This window comes from Cricetulus griseus, chromosome 2, assembly GCF_003668045.3.
Source record: "Cricetulus griseus strain 17A/GY chromosome 2, alternate assembly CriGri-PICRH-1.0, whole genome shotgun sequence".
NCBI lineage: Eukaryota > Metazoa > Chordata > Mammalia > Rodentia > Cricetidae > Cricetulus > Cricetulus griseus.
In genome coordinates, this window is record NC_048595.1 from 380,136,617 (window position 1) to 380,156,382 (window position 19,766).

General features: G+C 47.2%; 1 long non-coding RNA gene across 1 annotated transcript; it reads left to right on the forward strand.

The window, feature by feature from the left end:
• Positions 1-5,668: 5,668 nt before the first annotated feature.
• LOC118238412 lies at positions 5,669-10,848 on the forward strand. Its single transcript, XR_004768618.1, has 2 exons — positions 5,669-5,920; positions 10,104-10,848. It is a non-coding gene; the product is annotated as an uncharacterized LOC118238412 (long non-coding RNA).
• Positions 10,849-19,766: the final 8,918 nt, after the last annotated feature.

Here is a 19,766-nt window from a genome sequence, read left to right on the forward strand (position 1 = left end):
CAATACAAATCAATGGCCAAAGCTGTCAAACTTGATTTCTAAGTTGTCACAAATTGTTAACTGCTACTGTTAGTCACAAATTGTTAAATGCTCCCCAAACACCTTACACTCAAACTTGCTTTGCTACACTTCCAAAGTCCCCTACCTCCAAAGCTCTGTTTCCTCACTCCAAAAAATCTTTTATTCCTGTGGTTTCTTACATGCTGTTCTGTATCTTAAGATTATAGTATAAGCTCTATCTCAGGATTTGTAAATCGTTCATCCGGCAAGGTTTAAAAATCTATATTATTTGTAACAAAGTCTGTTTCCTGAGGCAAGTTTTGTTTGTCTTGCTCTTAGAAAAGTTTTGTCTATTTTGTATGGATGGATAGATCTGTCCCTGTATGTTTCTTGTGTACATGGAAGCCACACAAAGTTACACGAAGCTCAACTACAAATATGGTTGATGACCAGCCAGATCACACCTCGACCAGGACTATTTCACTATACATGCCCCTTTCCCCTGCCCTAATTCTTGTACCATTTAAACCTACATACCACGTCAGCAAAGTAACCCAAGAAGGAACTGGGAGTTGCTGAACCTCTTTATTCCTTTTTCCATGTGGTCACATCAAGTAAACCTGGCTTTCACTATTGCTCTTCTCAGCTGTGTGCTGGGACAGGCAGCCTTACTGAGTTTAACAGGACTGCTATGACCAGAGCCCCTGGCTTGTGTCCTAAAAACTGTAGTTATTGGGCCAAGAAGACGGCTCAGCAGATGAAAAGTGATTGCTGTGCAATCTGATGGCCTGCGTTCAAACCCTGGAGTCAACAGTGAAAGGAAGATTGTCCTCTGATCTTCACAAATGTGCCATGTGCCTCAACTGCCCTGAAAGATGGCAGAACTTCTAGAAGTCTCCCTAGAACTGCTCACAGTATCAGCTAAAATGGGGCAGAACTGTGAGGAAGGAGGTGAGGACGGCAGACCAATGACACGTCTTTTTTTTTTTTTTTTCAGGAAAGAAATGATAGATGCTACTCAAGGTGGGGGCAAGAGTATTTTATCTTTATATCCACACATAAGCCAGCCAGGGTTGGCTATGAGCACCTGTGATCCCAGGACTCTGGAGAAGGTACAGGAGGATTAGAGTTCAAGGCCAATTTGGACTACAGGGCAAGACCCTATACAAAATTCAAAGAAAGGGGCTGGAGAGGTGACTCAGTTTGGTTAAGAGCACTTGTTGCTCCTGCAGGGTGTCAGAAGCCAGCCTTGGCGACCCCCCATGCCTAGCTAGCCGCCAGCCAGTCTAGCATCCCACCCCTCAAGTTCCGGGACCTGGCCTGAGAAGCAACTAACACCTATTCCTTCCCCCACTTCCTTAACACAGGAGATTCCGGATACCAGCCTGAGAGCAATTAACATTCATTCCTCCCCCCACCTACTTTTTCTCTGCTTCTTCCTTTCTCTTTAAAAAGCCCCTTGGTTTCAATAAAGTTAGACCTTGACAAACCTGCTTGGTCTCCTCCTCCTTTCTCGCCCATCATTTTCAGGCTCGATCCACCTCGGACCCACCAATTTCTGGAGCCCCAAGGGCCGGGGCAGCAGGGGACTCTAGTTTGACTCCCAGCACCCACGCAGTGGCTCACGACCATCTATAAATCCAGTTTTAGGATATCTGATGCCTTCTTCTGACCTCAGGAACAGACACACACCTGGTCCACATACACACTTCAGGGAAGACACTCATATACATAAAGTAATTTTTTTTCTCCTTTTTTGGTTTTTGAGACAGGGCTCCCCTGGGTAGCTTTAGAGCCTGTCCTGGAACTAGCTCTGGTAGACCAGGCTGGTCTTGAACTCACCGAGTTCATCTGCCTGCCTCTGCCTCCCAAGTGCTGGGACTAAAGGCATGTGCCACCACTGCCTGGCTCCATAAAGTATTTTTTTTAATTAAAAAAAAATTCAGACAAGAGAAAGATAGAGGAGGAACGAAGACAAAGAAAAAGAAAATCCTTCCTAAATATTAGGAGGACCACAGAGTTTTTGTTATTTGTGTTGTCAACTTGACACAAGCTCAAGTCATCTGAGAGGAGGAAGCCTCAATTAAGAAAATGTCTCCATAAGATCAGGCTGTGGGCAACCCTGTAGGGCATTTTCTAAATGAGTACTTGATGGGGGAGGGCCCAGCCCATTGTTGGAGGGGCCATCCCTGGGCAGGTGGTCCTGGGTTCTATTAGAAAGCAGGTTAAGCAAGCCTTTGGTAGCAAGGCAGTCAGCACCACCCCTCCCAGGCCTCTGCATGGCTCAGGCCTCCAGGTTCCTGCCCTAACCTTCCTGGATGATGAACTACAAGCTGAAAGATGAAATTAACTCTTTCCTCCACAAGCTGCTTTTGGTCATGCTTTTTGATCACAATAGAAACCCTTAACTAAGACACTTGCTTTTCGTGTGTGTGTGTGTGTGTGTGTGTGTGTGTGTGTGTGTGTGTGTGTGTTCGAGCGCGCGATGGGGTGGAATGGGCATGCATGTGTGGAGATCAGAGGACAATATTACATGGGTTTGGGGACCTGAACTCAGGTTATCAGCTTGCAAGTCAGGTACCTCTACTCGCTAAGGCAGTGGTTCTCACTGTAATACAGTTCGACCGTTTAATACAGTTCCTTGGTCTGTAGTGATCCCATCCATGAAATTATTTTCGTTGCTACTTTATAACTGTAATCTTGCTCTAAGGTATCCTGCTGGCTCAGACCAGTTATGTTTGGTTTGATTTTGTTTTTTTGAGTCAGGGTGTCACTATGTAGACGAGGCTGGCCTGGAACTCAGTGAGCCACTTGCTCCTGCCTCCCTAATGTGTATCACCAGGCTTGGCAGAAACACAGTTTTGATATGTTTTTTAGGTTTATTATTTTTTGATTTTTATTTCTGTTTCATGTGCATGGGTGTTCTGTCTGCATTCATATCTGTGAAGGTGATGGATCCTCTGGAACTGGAGTTACAGACAGAACTATATGTGAGCTGCCATATGGGCACTGGGAATTGAACCTGGGTCCTCTGAAACAGCAACCAGAACTCTATAAACTGCTGAGCTATGTCTCCAGCCCCAGGCTTATTTATTTTTATTTTATGTGTCTGAGTGTTTTGCCTGTATGTATGTATTTGCATCATATGCATGTCCCGTGCCTGAAGAGGGCATCAGATCCCCTGGAACTGGAATTACAGATGCTTGCGAACCATGTTGGTGCTAGGACCTGAACCTGATCCTCTGCAAGAGCAGCCAGTGCTTGTAACCACTGAGCCTTCTCTCCAGTCTCTAGAACCACAATTTTCAGAAAGCAAAATCCCTCCCAGGATGGTTAAAGAATTTTCCCCACCCCATCATGTGGCAGGGAAGACTGGAGACAGCTGTCTCGTAAGTAAACCAGATGTGCTCACTTAGCTCTCTTTTAAACAGTGTGGTCCCAAATTTATATGTTAACTCACATATCTTTAAGAAGAAAATGATTTTAATTAAAAGTTGCATTTAATGGGGCTGGAGATATGGCTCAGGGGTTAAGAGCACTGACTGTTCTTCCAAAGGTTCTGAGTTCAATTCCCAGCAACCACATGGTGGCTCACAACCATCTGTAATGTGATCTGGTGTCCTCTTCTGGCACGCACTGTATACATGATAAATAAATAAATAAATAAATAAATAAATCAAAAGTTGCATTATTTATTTACTTGTTTTATTGTGTGTGTGTGTGTGTGTGTGTGTGTGTGTGTGTGTGTGTACATGCCATGGCACGCAGGTGGAAGTATGAGAGTCAGTTCTCTCCTTCTACCATGTGGTCCCCACGATTGAACTCAGGCCATCAGGCTTTGTGGCAAGTACCTTTACCCACTGAGCCATTTGACCAGCTTAGAAAAGGATTTTTAGGTTAGATCTCAGCAAAACCCAACCCTGTCTTGTAGTCAACAGACAAGCTGGGCATGGTGGCACTCATCTGTTAATACCAGCACTGGGGAGAGAGCCATTCTGGTTGGTTGGTGGTGGTGCACACCTTTAATCCCAGCACTCGGGAGGCTGAGTCAGGCAGATCTCCGAGTTTGATGGCAGCTTGGTCTACACGGACAGCCAGGGCTATACAGAGAAACCCTATCTCAAAAGGAAGGAAGGAAGGAAGGAAGGAAGGAAGGAAGGAAGGAAGGAAGGAAGGAAGGAAGGCATGCACCACCGCCTGGTGTTGGTGGTGCATGCCTTTAATCCCAGCACTCAGGAGACAGAGGCAGGCAGATCTCTGTGAGTTCGAGACCAGCCTGGTCTACAAGAGCTAGTTCCAGAACAGGCTCAAAAGCCACAGAGAAACTCTGTCTCGAAAGAACCAATAATAATAATAATAATTAGACAAGACCAAGAATAGTTATTTTGTTGTAGCTTTTGAGACAGTGTCTCAAGTTGCTCTGTTGGCCTCAAACTCACTAAGCAGCTGAGGAAGGCCTCCTGAGTGTTGAGATCACACATGTGCACCACCACAAATCCAGTTTCACCAAACCAAGGGCTTAATGTATGCTAGTCAAGCAGTCCACCAACGGGGCCAAATCTTCTGCCTCCAAGGATACTTTTCAATGGAGGAGAAATGCAAACTGATAATGTCTCACCTAATCAGACTGGCAACACCCCCAAACACTGGCTTTTAGTAGGCTAAGTAGACATTTCATATGGTATGTATCCCAAACAGCGCTGCTCAGCTGCAGACAGCATCCAGACAGTTGTCAAAACTCCCAGGAAGAGGGTTGGACAGATGGCTCAGCAGTTAAGAGCACTGGCTGCTCTTCCAGAGTACCCAGGTTCAATTCCCAGCATCCACATGGCAGCTCAAACTGTCTGTAACTCTGGTTGCAGGGGATCTGACACCCTCACACAGACATGCATGCAAGCAAAACCACCGATACACATGAAATAAAAATAAATAAATTATTTAAAAAACAACAACAACAAAATAAATCTCCAAGGCATGGGCTGGGGAGAAGGCTCAGGCATTAAGTGCTTGCCCAAGCACCAGGACCTGAGTTCGATCCTCAGAACCCACATAAAAGGAGCTAAGTGTGGTAGGGTGTGCTTGTAATCCTAGAGCTTGGGAAACAGAGATAGGAGGATCCCTGGGCTCCCTTGCCATCTAGTCTGACCTATGTGGTGCCTGCAGGCCAGTGCTGGTCTCAACAACAACAAAACCCAAGGGGGAGAACTCCCCAGGACACACTGGAAACCAGCCTCAGTCACACACACACACACGCAAACACACACAAATCCCTGTAGCAGCTAACCTGTCTGGGGATTTATCCTACACCTCTCTGTAGAAAGGCGACCAATGTGCTGTAAAGGGCCATGGGCCCAAAGCTATGCTGTTTAAAGCCCACTTTTTGTAAGTCCTTTTATGACCTTTAAGTTTTCGGCTTAAAGCCAGCTCTGTGAGCCTCCTATAACCTGTAATTAGAAGGTTTGGCCAAACGGAACTGCTAACTGCTTCTGTTCCGAGAAAGGGCCTGGGGCTTTCCTGTTCGATGTTCCAGGGAAGACCACAAGATGTTCCGGCTGATAAGAAGAATGCTCCTGCCCCAGCATACACCAGATGTTCTTCCTGTTATTCCCCCGCTTACCCAATTTCCTTGTTGCAGGGCTATATAAGCCCACTCTGAGCCCCAATAAATCGAGACCTTGACAATCGCATAGATGGACTCTGGTCCCCTCTTTTGCGCCACAGGGTCTCCTTCCTTTCTCTCGCCCATGACTCTTTCAGGCAGCCCCCCCCTTCGGAACCCTGAATGACTGGACTCGGGGATGGATCAAATGGCGCCAGAACAGGGAACCCGAAGTACGGTTAAGTTGTCGGACAGTGGAAAGACAGCCCGGGACAAAGAGGATCCTGCAGACAGCCAGACTCGAGCTCTCTCCAGGTGGAGGTAAGGTACCGATCATTGCCGTCCAAATGCCATGGGTACTTTCATTAGTAAGGAGTTGCAATTTATAAGGAAACTCAAGACTATTCAGGGAGAAAGGAGTAAGAGTTAAAAAGGAGAAGATAAAAAGAAATAAGAGTCAAAAAGAAAGATTTAGTTCATTTTTTCTGTTTTATTGATAAAGCTTGTCTATGGTTGATTTTAACGGGACCAGACATAGCTCCCCAGACCTGGGAAAAGGTTGGGAGAGTTACTTCCCCCACAGCAGGGGGACTTGCAAGTCGCCCACAGCGAGAAATGCTGCTGGCAGCATTTCTTAGAGGCGGTCAAACTTGGGGGCTACAACTTACAGCCTTGGGAGGTGCCACCTTGGTTGATGGCTAATTAATATATATATAAATAAATACTATTGATACAGCCAGACAGAAACTGTTTTTGAGACTTATAAAGAAGAAAGGACAACATATTTAAGCTTAGAATTGTTCAAATTTTGGATGCTCATATTACAATGATTGACTATAGCTAATATGTTAAAAATTTCAATTAGGGATTTTTCTTTTCTACAAACTGATCATAACCTAGGCAAAAGGAGAAATGTGAGACGTATGCAAGTTATGAATGAACGGTGTGGCCACACCTGGATGCATAATGTGTTTGTGAATTTATGAATGTGGATGAATGGAAATGCCTAAATTGTCTTCGATATGATTAGAGATATTTACATTGCCTCAGCTTTGTTTAAAAAATATCAAAATCACTTTAATATGGTCAAAAAGAGCATCCAGTCAGTCAGTCAATGTCTTAACAGGAGAAATTATGATTTGAGCCCTAGGAGACAGTCAATTAAAAAGTTAGCAAAGCCTATAGCGTTAGCTTAGAGGCATGAGGATTCTATGGATGATTCTGTAAAATTTGGCAGATGAGAGGTTACAGGTCTTACTAAAATTTTATGGTTAAAAAAGGGAAATCCAGAAAATTAAAGTGAGTCATAGGCGATTGCCTTTGCTCAATTTTCAGGAAAAATTGATAACCAATTTCTAGCTCATGGACTGTTACAATTTGCACCAATGCATCTTTTGTATTTCCAAAATTGTAAAAAGCAGTCCTATAAAAATATGCTATGTTAATTTTTACCAATAGTTCTATTGGGAGAATTACTTACATAGGTTTTAATAGAAAGAAATAGAGCAGACAGTTCTGGCTTCAGCTCAAATAATCAAACAAGCTGTTACAATGGTCTTTTAAATCCTGGTAAATAATTCATTTAGTTTATATACTGACAGTCACTATGTCTTCAAGGATCTTATGGTAATAGAGACAATTCCATACATAGGATCCAATATTAGATTAATTTGAGCAAATTCAAAATGTTATTCACCTAAGAGAATTATCATGTCTATGGGTCACAATGGGAACCTATTAAATAGGCCTTTCCCTGATTACTGGCCAAAGGAAATAAATTAACTGATTAGCAAAATTGGTTGATTTGCCTCAAATAGAAAAAGCTCGACAGGCTTGTAACTTTCTTCATCCTGATAACAAAAGTCTAAGAAAGAAATTTGGCTTAACCAGAGAGATTGCTGGTCAAATCATCAAACAATGTGGAATATGTCCACAATATGGCTATGGCTAATTTAAGGATGAATCCTCAAGGCCTGCTCCCCAACCATTTATGGTGAATGGATGTGACTCACATTACAGAGTTTGGCAAGCTAAAAATGTGCGGCTCCACAAACAGGAGAAGCCACCAGGCATGTTATAAGTCACTGTTTAAGATGTTTTGCTTGCATGGGAGTGCCAAAAGTTATAAAAACAGATAATGGGTCTGGATATACTAGCAAAGCTTTCCAGCAATTTTGTGCTTAATTCCCGAGACCGGTGCTACCTGAACAGCCCATGTGGCCTAGTCCCGCCCAGCACACGTGGACCTGCCTGCCAAGCCCGTAGCAGCAGGGACGGCTGGGCCTTTGGGCCTTTGGGCCTTTGGGGATGCAGCATGCTGCTGACTTGGGGGAGTGAAACGCCTGCCTCCGCGCTTCTGTAGCGGCGGCAAGACATGAGGCAAGCCCGCAGCTCGGGCAGCGGCCGCTCCTGAGCTGGCAGGACACACGGGCCAGGCGCAGTGGCGCATGCCTGTAGTCCCAGCTATTCGGGAGGCTGAGACAGGAGAATCGCTTGAGTCCAGGAGTTTTGGGCTGTAGTGTGCTATGCCGATCGGGTGTCCTCACTAAATTTGGCATCAATACGGTGACCTCCAGAGAGCGGGCGGCCACCAGGTTGCCTAAGGAGGAGGAGTTCTATACCATGCATTGTCTGTGCTAAATTTCCTCATGTATGATGCTACAGAAAAATCAGCCTCGGATCGCCTCTGGCATCCATGAACGGCTCAAAATTATGCTCAAGCCTTATGGAAAGATCCCCTACTTTACAAATGGCACAGACCACATCCGGTCCTCATTTGGGGAAAAGGACATGCATGGATTTTTGATACTCAGGCCAATAATGCTAGATGGTTGCCTAAACGCCTTTTAAAATTATATAATCCACCCAGGGGAAGCCCCTGAGAAGCTTTCTAATTCTGCTTAATTTAAGATAAAAAATGCTGTCTTTCTGGCTACTTGGGCGTTTATCACCTTCGATTGCCGTTGCCTCTGGAAGCCCTTATCAGATCTACAACTACACCTGGATGATTGTCAACCGAGCCAGAGATGCTGCTTCCACAACTATTGTGACCACCCCCTCCTATTCCCCCCTGATAGTTGACTTATGTGCTTTAGCCTTAGGGGGTCTCCAGACTAGGGAACCCCTGACCATTTTTCCCCCCAGGACCTCCCTCCTCCGCTGACCTTATTTTATTCTTAATTAACCCTACTGTTCAGGCCCCTCATCAAGCCAGCCACTCCCTTATAGAGGACGGTTGGGTCTGCTATTCTTCCACCCCTCCCCTTTATCAGGGAATTGCAGGCATTTAATTCCTACCTTACCTGTTCTACTAGATTGACTACTTAAATTGTCACCTCTACCTTTTCAAAAACTAATCAGATTCATTAAGTCTCAGATTGACGCCATCCTCGAGAAACCAGTTTTGGTCCACTACCATCGCCTAGAGGCATTAGATTCTGAGCTGCCTGAGGACTATAAAAACCCCCACAGTCCTAAAGGACTGGAATTCTCAGGCCTTAAAATCCATGGTAAATGCTTCTGCTTTAGCCTTACAGTCCCTTAATAATTCTCGCTATCAGGAATACTGGATTTGCTTTTCCCCTCGGTCGCCCTTCTATGAGGGCATGCTGACTTTCGAAAATCTTATCTTCACTTATGAGACTTCCTCACTAAGATGGCATTCCATGAATCATGTGGGCTTGACCTTAAATCAGGTCTCAGGCAAAAGCCTCTGTATTAGAGGACCGGAACTCCGTTTCCCAGAAGCCTTACAGCCAATGTGCAACCAAACTATCATTATTAGCTAGTCATCTACATATGTAGCTGCACCTGATGGAACTTATTTTGCTTGCTCTCTGAGACTCACCACCTTTATTTCCACCCCTCAGTTTCTAAAGATTATTGAGTTTTGGTACGGCTTTTGCCCTGCCTAACGGTACATGACCAGGAGGAGCTGCTCCCTAGCTGGGAGGAAAGCCCCGCCACAAGAGAGAGCCCATTACAGCCATCACCTTAGCTGTCGTGCTGGGCCTAGGGGCAGCTGGAGCTGGGACAGGAATAGCTTCCCTACAGCAATACGCACATTTGACTCAATTGTCCCAAGCAGTAGATAAAGATATAAAAGAACTACAGACAGGACTCCAAAATCTAAAGGACTCTCTGGTCTCCCTATCTGAGGTGGTGTTGCAAAATAGGAGAGGTCTTGACCTGGTCTTTCTTAAAGAAGGCGGCCTCTGTGCAGCTCTTAAAGAGGAATGCTGTTTTTATAAAGATAAAACTGAGTTAGTACAAGATAGTATAGAAAAAATAAAGAAAAATCTGGAGGATAGAAAGAAACAAAGAGAGCAACAAGAGTCCTGGTATAAAAATTGGTTTTCAACCTCCCCCTGGCTTTCCCTCCTGGGACCTCTTATAGGATTATTGCTGCTGATTTCTTTTGGCCCGTGGGCCTTCCAAAGAATGACTCGCTTTATAAAAGGTCATATAGATTCACTTCTCCCTAAAGATTTTTGTCTCCGTACAGTATCACCGGATCCAGAACCCAGGTGATGAGCAGCGTGACGGGCAGAGAATCCAGGCAACCCCTTGGGCCATCAAGAGAGGCTTAATTTTTCTAAACTGTTAAAGGTCTAGTCACAGGCTTTAGAGTCATACTTGCCATCCCTAGGCATGCAACACTGGTAGCCCCGGGTACAAATGGCCGCCTCCAAGACGGGCAACTTCCTTCCCTCCTAGACTAACCTAAGGCATGGGACACCTGGATGGCGGGTTTTTATCACCCGAAGACGGGTAAAGTCAGTGAGGTGGCAAGGTCGAACTAACCTAAGACAGAGACGATCATGAACAAAGACCCCCTAAGAATGTGTGGCCTAGTCCTCACCTCCCTCCTTTGTTAAGGAAAAAATAAGGGGAAGATGTAAAGGGCTATGGGCCCAAAGCTATGCTGTTTAAAGCCCACTTTTTGTAAGTCCTTTTATGACCTTTAAGTTTTCGGCTTAAAGCCAGCTCTGTGAGCCTCCTATAACCTGTAATTAGAAGGTTTGGCCAAACGGAACTGCTAACTGCTTCTGTTCCGAGAAAGGGCCTGGGGCTTTCCTGTTCGATGTTCCAGGGAAGACCACAAGATGTTCCGGCTGATAAGAAGAATGCTCCTGCCCCAGCATACACCAGATGTTCTTCCTGTTATTCCCCCGCTTACCCAATTTCCTTGTTGCAGGGCTATATAAGCCCACTCTGAGCCCCAATAAATCGGGACCTTGACAATCGCATAGATGGACTCTGGTCCCCTCTTTTGCGCCACAGGGTCTCCTTCCTTTCTCTCGCCCATGACACTTTCAGGCAGCTCCCCCCCCCCCAACCCTGAATGACTGGACTCGAGGGACGGGTCAATGTGCAAGTTCATAGGTCACAGATTTGTTTGCAATCAGAGTAAGAAAACCCCATGGTCCTTCTTGAGGGGACTGACTCAGGACAGTCACTCCCCCTAAGGCAGCCCAGAAGTACTGCAGGTGACACGTGGGCCTATAGAGTCCCCAGGTGATGAGTGCGTCACCCGTCTGTTCTTCAGCATCAAATGTGGTAACTAATTCAGGGGAGTGTTGCTTTTAATTATTGACCCCCCCCATCCAAAGACAAAAACTTTGTCTGCTCAAAACTGTTTTTGAGACAAGGTCTCACTATGTAGCCTTGGCTGGCCTGGAACTCATAGAGATCCCCCTGCCTCTGCCTCCCCAGTGCTGGGATTTAAGGATTAAGTCACAATTGTAACTACCATAACCCATCTCACCACCTGAGGGTACAAATAAGGACAAATATTTTAGATTTCCCAAGAACACCTTGCACCAGGCAATGGTGGCACACGTCTTTAATCCTAATACTTGGGAGGCAGAGGCAGGCAGATTTCTGTGAGTTCCGGGCCTGCCTGGTCTACATTGGGAGTTGCAGGAGAGCTAGAACTACAAAAAGAGACCTGACTTCAAAAAAACAAAAACAAACAACACGGTCTGGGATCTAGCTCAGTGGGTAGAACGGTTGCCTAGAGTGGATAAACTTGGGTCCCATCCACAGTGCTGTAGACATTGGACATGGTGGTGCTCATCTTGATCCCAACATTTGGGAGGTAGAGGCAGGAAGATTAAAAACCTCAAGGTTATCCTCAGGTGAGTTCAAGGCCAGCCTGGATGTCATGAGAGCCTGTCTCAAAAATGAAATAGGAAGATCAAAACGAATGGGGCTGGAGAGATGACTCAGCGGTTAAGAACACTGGCTACTCCTGCAGAGGAACTTGATTTGATTTTCTGCACCCACTTGGATGCTTACAAGGGTCTGTTCCAGGGGCTGTGGCCCCTCTCTAGACCCGAATACAGTGGGCACACATGTGGTAAACATACATATATGCAGTCAAAACACTCATATACAATTCTTTTAATGTTAAAAATATATTAAGCTGGACATGGTAACACACACCTGTAATCCTATCATTCGGGAGGCTGAGACAAGAGGACTGACTGACTCAAGCTGGAGACCAAGCTGGACCACATAGCAAGACTGTTTCAATCTCTCCATCCCACACATACAAATTAATTAAAATATATCTAACTGTGGTAGAATGCTTCTTTACCTAGCTTGTGCATAATTAAAATAAAATTAATAGGCAGCAGGGCAGAGAAACAGCCCACCATTTCACTTGCTGTGAAACTCTAGAAACCTGAGTTAAGTCCTTGATACCCATGGTGGAAAACCAACTCTATAGCTTTGTCCTCTGATCTCCACACAGGAATGCCTACACACAAACATCATACACACATGCAACAACAACTTTTAAAAATATAGCTGGGTGGTACTCAAATATGCCTTTAATCCCAGTACTTGGGAGCCAGAAGTAATCAGATCTCTGTGAGCTCAAGGCCAGCCAGGGCTATACGGAGAAACCCTGTCTCCCTGTCTCTCTCAAAACAAAACAAAACAAAACAAAAGGCAAACAAACAATCCCCCCCATATATATGGAAGGGTTGGTTAGCTCGGTGGCAGGGCACATACTTATCACCCATGAATGAAATTGAGGACATGATCACTACTAGGTATGGCTGAGGTAAAGGTTTTTATTGTAGATCTGAGAAAATACAGCCAGAGACATCTGGTAGAGTCCAGACTGAACAGGGCAACGAGAGGAGAGAGGAAGAGAAGAGAGAGGGGGGAAAGAGGCCAAGCGGATCAAGACAGACCTATGGCCAAGGGAAGAGAAAAACCAATGAGAAGCTGGAGTAAGGGATGTGAAGCCCAGCCTCCAGAATAGAGTGGTTTGGGAGGCGAGGGGAGAGTACAGAAGTTTCAGCCTGAGTGAGTAGCCCAAGCTCTCCCTTTGCCAGCTTACACTAGCCGGTGTGGCCTCAGAGGCTGCACTGTCAGATTGACTGAGCCTGCCTGTGGGAGAACCTGGGCCCAGGGGAGAGGTGCAGGCTCCAGAATGGAAAGAAAGGCCATTCTCCCAGCCCTGCAGGTAGGGCTCTCTACCCAAATGGAAATGAAGGTCCCCAGGGAGAGAGAAAAGGGATACTCACTCACACTGGGACTGTTGGGCTCAGCTTCTTGAAATCTATCAGACACAGGCTCCCAAAGAGAAACAGCCACCTGGAGTATTTCTCCATGTCTGGAGTGTGTCAGTGGGGGATGTCAACACCTGCTACCTCATGTGAGGACTCCAGAGGCTGGGAACTCAAACAGCCAGTCCAACCCTGGCAGCTGTCACCAAGGGAGCCCTGATATCCTTCAGCTGGGGTGCAGAAGCTCTGTCCTCCCTTGAGGTGTCTCATCCCCTCCCCAAAGGTGCTCAAAGCTAGTTCAAAGAGGGCTCTCAGCGCCTTCTCTCAATTTATGTCCTTACTTCCCTTCAGTGTAGGTTGACTTCCTCCTACTTCCTGGGTCCCATGGGGCCTCAGTCTATTGACTGGCCCCCTTCCTTCACCCTAGGCCTCTGTAGAGCCCTTTTCTGGCTTTTCCCACTCAGCTCCTAAATGCAGCCAAGTCTCACAGTAAACACACACTCCCACCCCCACCCCACCAAGACAAATTAAAATTAAAAACCTGTTCCGAGTGGGGGCAGGGGTGCAGCCCAGTTGTTAGACTGCTAAATTGCATGAAGCCCTAAGTTTGATCCCTAGCACCCCATAAAACTGGACACTGTGGTCTATGGTCCCAACATTCTGGGAGGCGGAAGAATTGGAAGCTTAAGGCCAGCCTTAAGGCTAAATAGCATTTTAGGAGCCTGGGTGTGCTACCTGAGACTCTATCTCAAAACAAACAAAGCCATAAAACTCAGCTCCAGGGGCTGGTGGCAGTTCAGCAGTTAAGAGCACTTGTGCTTTCAGAGGACCCAGGTTCGACTCCCATGAACCACAGGGTGATGACTCAACTCCAGTTCCAGGGAATCAGCCTCCCTTTTTGAACTCCAAGGACGCCAGGCACCAGTGGGGTGCCCACATATACAAGCAAAATGCTCATACACAGAAAGCAAAATAAATCTAAAACCAAACCAAACTACCACAACAACAACAAAAAAAACCCCAGCTCTTCAAACATGTCCATGTATCCGCAGGAGTAGAAAGCTAAATGACAATTGGGGAGGACCCCTTTTCGGAAGACCAGACAAGGGGCAAACAAACCCCTCACTGAAAAGCTCACACCGGCTGCTCAGTGTTTGACTCCTCGGTTTCATTTCTAGGGAAAATAGAGATACACCCACAGCCTGAGGAAGTGTGCCAAGGCTGGGGCCTGCAGCAGAGCCAGCTGTGAGACATTCTTAGTCTCACACGTTGACCAGTTAATTCTTTTCCGGGAAAATCCAGCAATGTATGAATGTATGCATTTATTGAAATGTAACAGAATCCAGGTGGGGGTGAGTGAGGGGCTTTAATTCTAGCACTCCCAAGGCAGAGATAGACAGATCTCTGAGCTGGAGGTCAGCTTCATCTCCATAGAGTTCCAGGGCAGCCAGGGCTACACAGTGAGACTCCATTTCAAAACAAAACAAAAAGTAACAGTAGCTAAAAGAAACAAATACATTACTAAACAAAAACCAGGGCAGTTGAGGTGGCTCAGTCAACAAGGTGTTACTTTGGGTCCTTGAAAGTCTGGACTGGGACACACACACACACACACACACACACACACAGACACACACACACACACACACACAGACAGACAGACACACACACACACACACACACACACACACACACAGAGACACACACACACACAACAGAGACACACACACACACACACACACACACACACACACACACACACACACAAAAAAAAAAAAGACCAGGCTGATTTGGGCTGATGTGGTAATCACCGGTCACTGCTAGCTAGAGTTTCAACCAACCCTGCCCACACTCTGGGACATTCATCACTCCTCCCAGGAGTGTACAACCTCTCTCTGGGGCTAATCCTGCTAACCTAGACAGCTATAGGGCTATAACTGACGCAATGAAACAAGCAAACTCTTTTTACAGAATTTCCAAGTAGGTCCCCTCATACTGAGGGGTCCAGGCAGGGACTAGCACCTGAGGTACTGGAGAAACAATTGTTTTCAAAAACAATAAGACAAACAAACAAACAAAAAAACCCAGGAGGAGCCGGGCGTAGGTGGCGCACGCCTTTAATCCCAGCACTTGAGAGGCAGAGGCAGGCGAATCTCTGTGAATTCGAGGCCAGCCTGTTCTCCAGAGCGAGCGCCAGGATAGGCTCCAAAGCTACACAGAGAAACCCTGTATCAAAAAACAAACAAACAAACAAACAAACAAAAACAAACCTGGAGGCCAGGACTCCCTCTCCTCCTCCCAGTTCTAGCGCATTTTGGTATTTGAGGGCTCTTCCTTTGTGGGATTTCTGCTTAAGAAGTGCATAGGTGGGTTTGGGGACCCGCAGAAGGTCAAAGGTTGGGGTGATTGCAGATGCAGTTCGGGGGCAGCCCTGCTGTATCGGATTCCCCATCCTTTGGGATGAGAGAGCAGAAAGGTCGGAGCGGTGTTGGGGGAGAGGCGGGCACTTCAGAGCCGGGTGGGGTTGCAGCAGTTTGATTGCTGTCAATGTGAGAGAGCAGAGAGTCCATGGAGAGATTTTTAATCTCCAGAGGGCGAGAGGCTTAGTGTAATCAGCCAAGGAGATGAGAACTTCTAGTCCTATATGACATTCAAGGAAACTGAGGCAAGAGGGCTAGCCCTAACAGTGAAGAGGCGTGGATAGGATAAATCTCCCAGCCGCAGCCTCTTCCGAGCCCATCAGGCTTCCAATCTCACCTTAATTGTTCTCATCTGGAGAAGAGAGGCGAGAGTGTGCTGATGCTGGGACCAGCAGCTCCAAGCTAGCTTTCCCTGTTCTCCATCCAGCTCTTTCCCAGGCTACCCCTTCCACCTGAAGACCCTTCCCCGTGCGGCGGGCCCGAAGCCGAAGCATCCGGAAAGGCTAGCGGCAACTCCCGGCCCGCAGTCCTCCCTACAGCGCGCGGTGGTCCAGTCCTCTCCAGGACGCGCCCTGCCGCGGCCTCCCAGGTCTCCTGCACGCCCAAGGTCGCGAGCAGCGCTTTGGCATCAGGGCTTCGGATCCGCTGTCGTTCCCCTCCCCGGTGGACCTCACCCTCCAAAGGCTACTGGGCTGCAGCGGGAATTTCGGAACCTTAGCCGGCCCAGACTAGCCGGTGCCGCGCTCAACTTCGGAGCGCAGCTCGAGTACAGGCGGCGACCGAGGGACCATGGCACGGAACTGGTGCGCAGGCAGTTGTCACCTGTGGAACAGGTGGCCAGGTGCGGACCCGGGCCTCTGGGGTCTCGAAGCTCACCTCCCCGCCAGGACTAGACCAAGGGAGCCCTGGATCCCAACGAGGACCCCCCACTCCCGCTGCATTGTCCCCTATCCCCAAGTACCTCTGGCTCCCGCGGCGGCGGGCAGCTACTGTGGCCCTGGAGGGCGGTGGCGAGAGCGCAGCGGACAGAGCGCCGCCCCTCCAGCCCTGGGCGGGGTCAGCCCGCCCTGCCCGCGGGTCCCTCTCGGCCTGCGGGGTCCCTGTCCAACCCTTTCGTCTGAGGCCCGTCCCCCTGGGCCGGAGCTGGGGGTGGGGGTGGGGTGTTCACGACTGGCGGGAGGAGGGCCACCACCTGAGTCATCGCTAGCTGGTAACCAACAGGTGTGAACTGCCTTCTAAGCTTCCCGGCCACGCACACTAGGCAGCTCAAAATCCTATTCGGTTTCTCTCTCCAGCTGGCGCTGCCCTCGCCCCCCCTCCCCCAGCTTCTAGCAATCCTCCTGCCTCAGCCTCCCAAGCGCTGGGAAGACAGGAATGAGTCCCCAACCCGTGGCAACTTTTTCTCATTTTTACAGATGGGGGGTGGGGGGAGACCCAGGCTCAAAGCGGTTTGGTTAATTACTTGAATGTTCTGCAGTTGCGAAGGGAAGAGTCTGAACCGGAGTCAGCCTGACGCCACTTCCCAGCGTCTATTGAAAACACTCCACTCTCTGGCCCGGGCCTGCTGCGAGTGCTGCGATCCAAGGAAGGGCCGGGCAAACTCAGTGCATGATGCCCCTTAGTGGCAGTTTCCCAGCCAGCTCTCCTCCCCTGCTGGATGTCGGTGCGTCCTAGCTGCCCGCCCCCATTCGTCACTCTCACCACACAAACCGGTGTCCAGGACTCAGAAAATGCAAACACCCTATCCCAATCCTGAGAACACTCTGGATAAAGAGGTTTTGAATAAGCCAATCGGTAGAAAATTCTCATCCCCCACCCTCGTTCTGACACTACCCAACTCTTGGTTATCCCACCCCTACTTTTCCAGGAGATCCCCAGCCTTCAGCTGACAGCCATCTGACGATCCCACCCCTCTCATTCCCATTACCGCTCATTACACCCAGGTTTTGTTTTAGGTTTTTCAGGCTGGGTTCCATTTTAGCCCAGGGCTTTCTTGGTGATGGATATATATGTAAACCACAGTGGCCTCAAACTTGTGACAACCCTCTTGCCCCCGCCTCCCAAATCCTGGGATGACAGGCTTCTCCCACGAGAAAATTCAAAACACTGCACACAGCACTGCATACTTTTAATCTCAGCACTTGGGAGGCAGAGGCAGGCAGGTCTCTGAGTTCAAGGCCAGCCTGGTCTACATACTAAGTTCCAAGACAGCTAGAGTTACACAGTGAGACCTGTCTCAAAAACAACTGCACATACAAGCAGACCCTCAGACAAGGGTTTGGAAGATGGCTAGCTTGAATAAAGTGTTTGTCAGACAAGCATGAGATTGAGTTCGAGTCTTTCTATCCATGTTTTAAAAAAAAGTCCCAGTAGGGTGTGTCTATAATCTCAGCATTTGGCAGTCATCTAACTCAGTGGCATCTAACTCTATAGGTTCAGTGACATTATGTCTCAAACATTAACATGAAAAGCCCCTTATTTTAATTCCAGCACTCTGGAGGCAGAGGCAGACAGATCTCTACTGAGGCCAGCCTGGTCTATATAGAACTTCCCAGGCCAAGCCAGGGCTATGCAGTGAGGGGAAAGCAGGCAGAGATGTTGAAGATCCCTTCAGCAGTCAAGTGTCTGCTGTTTCTCATAAGGAGCAAAGCTTGATTTCTAGAGATCACACCAGGTGTGTTACAGCTGGCTATACCTCTAGCTCCAGGGAATCTGGTGCCCTCTTCTGGATTCTGACTACACCTGCACCCACACCTGTACACATAATTTAAAAAAAAAAAAATCTTAAGGCTGTTGGTTTGCTGTAGACAGGTGCTGAGACACACTGCCCTTCAGTTTCAGCATCAGGACCACAGGCAGCATGATAGGGCCTTGAGGGAAGACAGCCTTCAATTCCAGGGAACAACATTTCTTCTTCTTTTTGACATTTATTTTTATTTTTTGTGTGTGAGTGTTTTGTCTGCCTGTGTGCCTGTGTACTGTGTGTATACCTCATTCCTGCAGAGGCCAGAAGAGAACATCAAATCACTTGGAACTAGGATTATAGATGGTTGTAAGCTACCACATAGGTGCTGGAAACTAAACCCAGGTCCTCTGTAAGAACAGCAAGTAACATAACCACTGAGCCATCTTTCAGTCCTCAAAGGGAGTTTCTTGTTCTTTTGGGTTGGAGAAGGTCTGACTTAGACTACATACTATTGTTATATGACTTGAGGTCACAGTCTGTGCACCAACAAGCCAGGTTCAGCTATCCATCCCCCATAAGCCAAGTAAAACAGCCAAAATAGGTCTAGAGCAGTGGTTTTCAACCTATGGGTCATGACTCCTTGGGAGGTTCACATAACAGATATATCCTATATATCAGATATTTACATTATGATTCATAACAGTAGCAAAATTAGTTATGAATTCACAACAAAATAATTTTATGGTTGGAGTCACCACAACATGAGGAACTGTATTAAAGAGCTATAGCAATAGGAAGGATGAAAACCGCTGCTCTAGAGAGATAACTAAACAGTTAAAAGTAAGTACCTGAGGGCCGAAGAGGTGGCTCAGTGGTTAAGATCACTGAGACCACTTCCAGAGGACCTGTGTTCAATTCCCAGCACCCACATGGCATCTGTCTGTAATTCCAGTTCTAGATGATGCAATACATTCACACAGACATCCACGCAAAACACCAATTCACATAAAGTAAGTTACAGAAGTAAGTTACTTCAAAAACGTGAGTACTGCTCTTGCAGACCAGAGTTTAGTTGTCTGTTTCCATCCCCCACATTAGCAACTCACAGCTTCCTATAACTCCAACTCTAGGGAATACTATGCCCTCTACTGGCCTCCATGGGCACCTACACCCATATGCACACACATACACATACACATACACATACACATACACATACACATACACACATACATTAATTAAGAAAAGGGTTTTTTATTATTATTTTAAAGAGATGCAGTTATCCATGCACCATGTCCCCTGAGGTGAAGTTGAGGTTTAAGTAAAAACTAGAGTCAAGCCTATCTCAGCAATTGTCAGTCAAGGTGTGGTCCCGCCTACTGCTGACCATTCTTGTCTCCTTAGTATGGTGAGTCACTACACCAACAAGTGGTGACTCTTTCTTGGAAAAAGTTTCTTCTGTTGCTGACCCTGGTTTGAGACTTTCCCCTCTCCCAGCACAAGTTTCCTGGAAGGAATTAGTTCCTTGGGGTTCACTG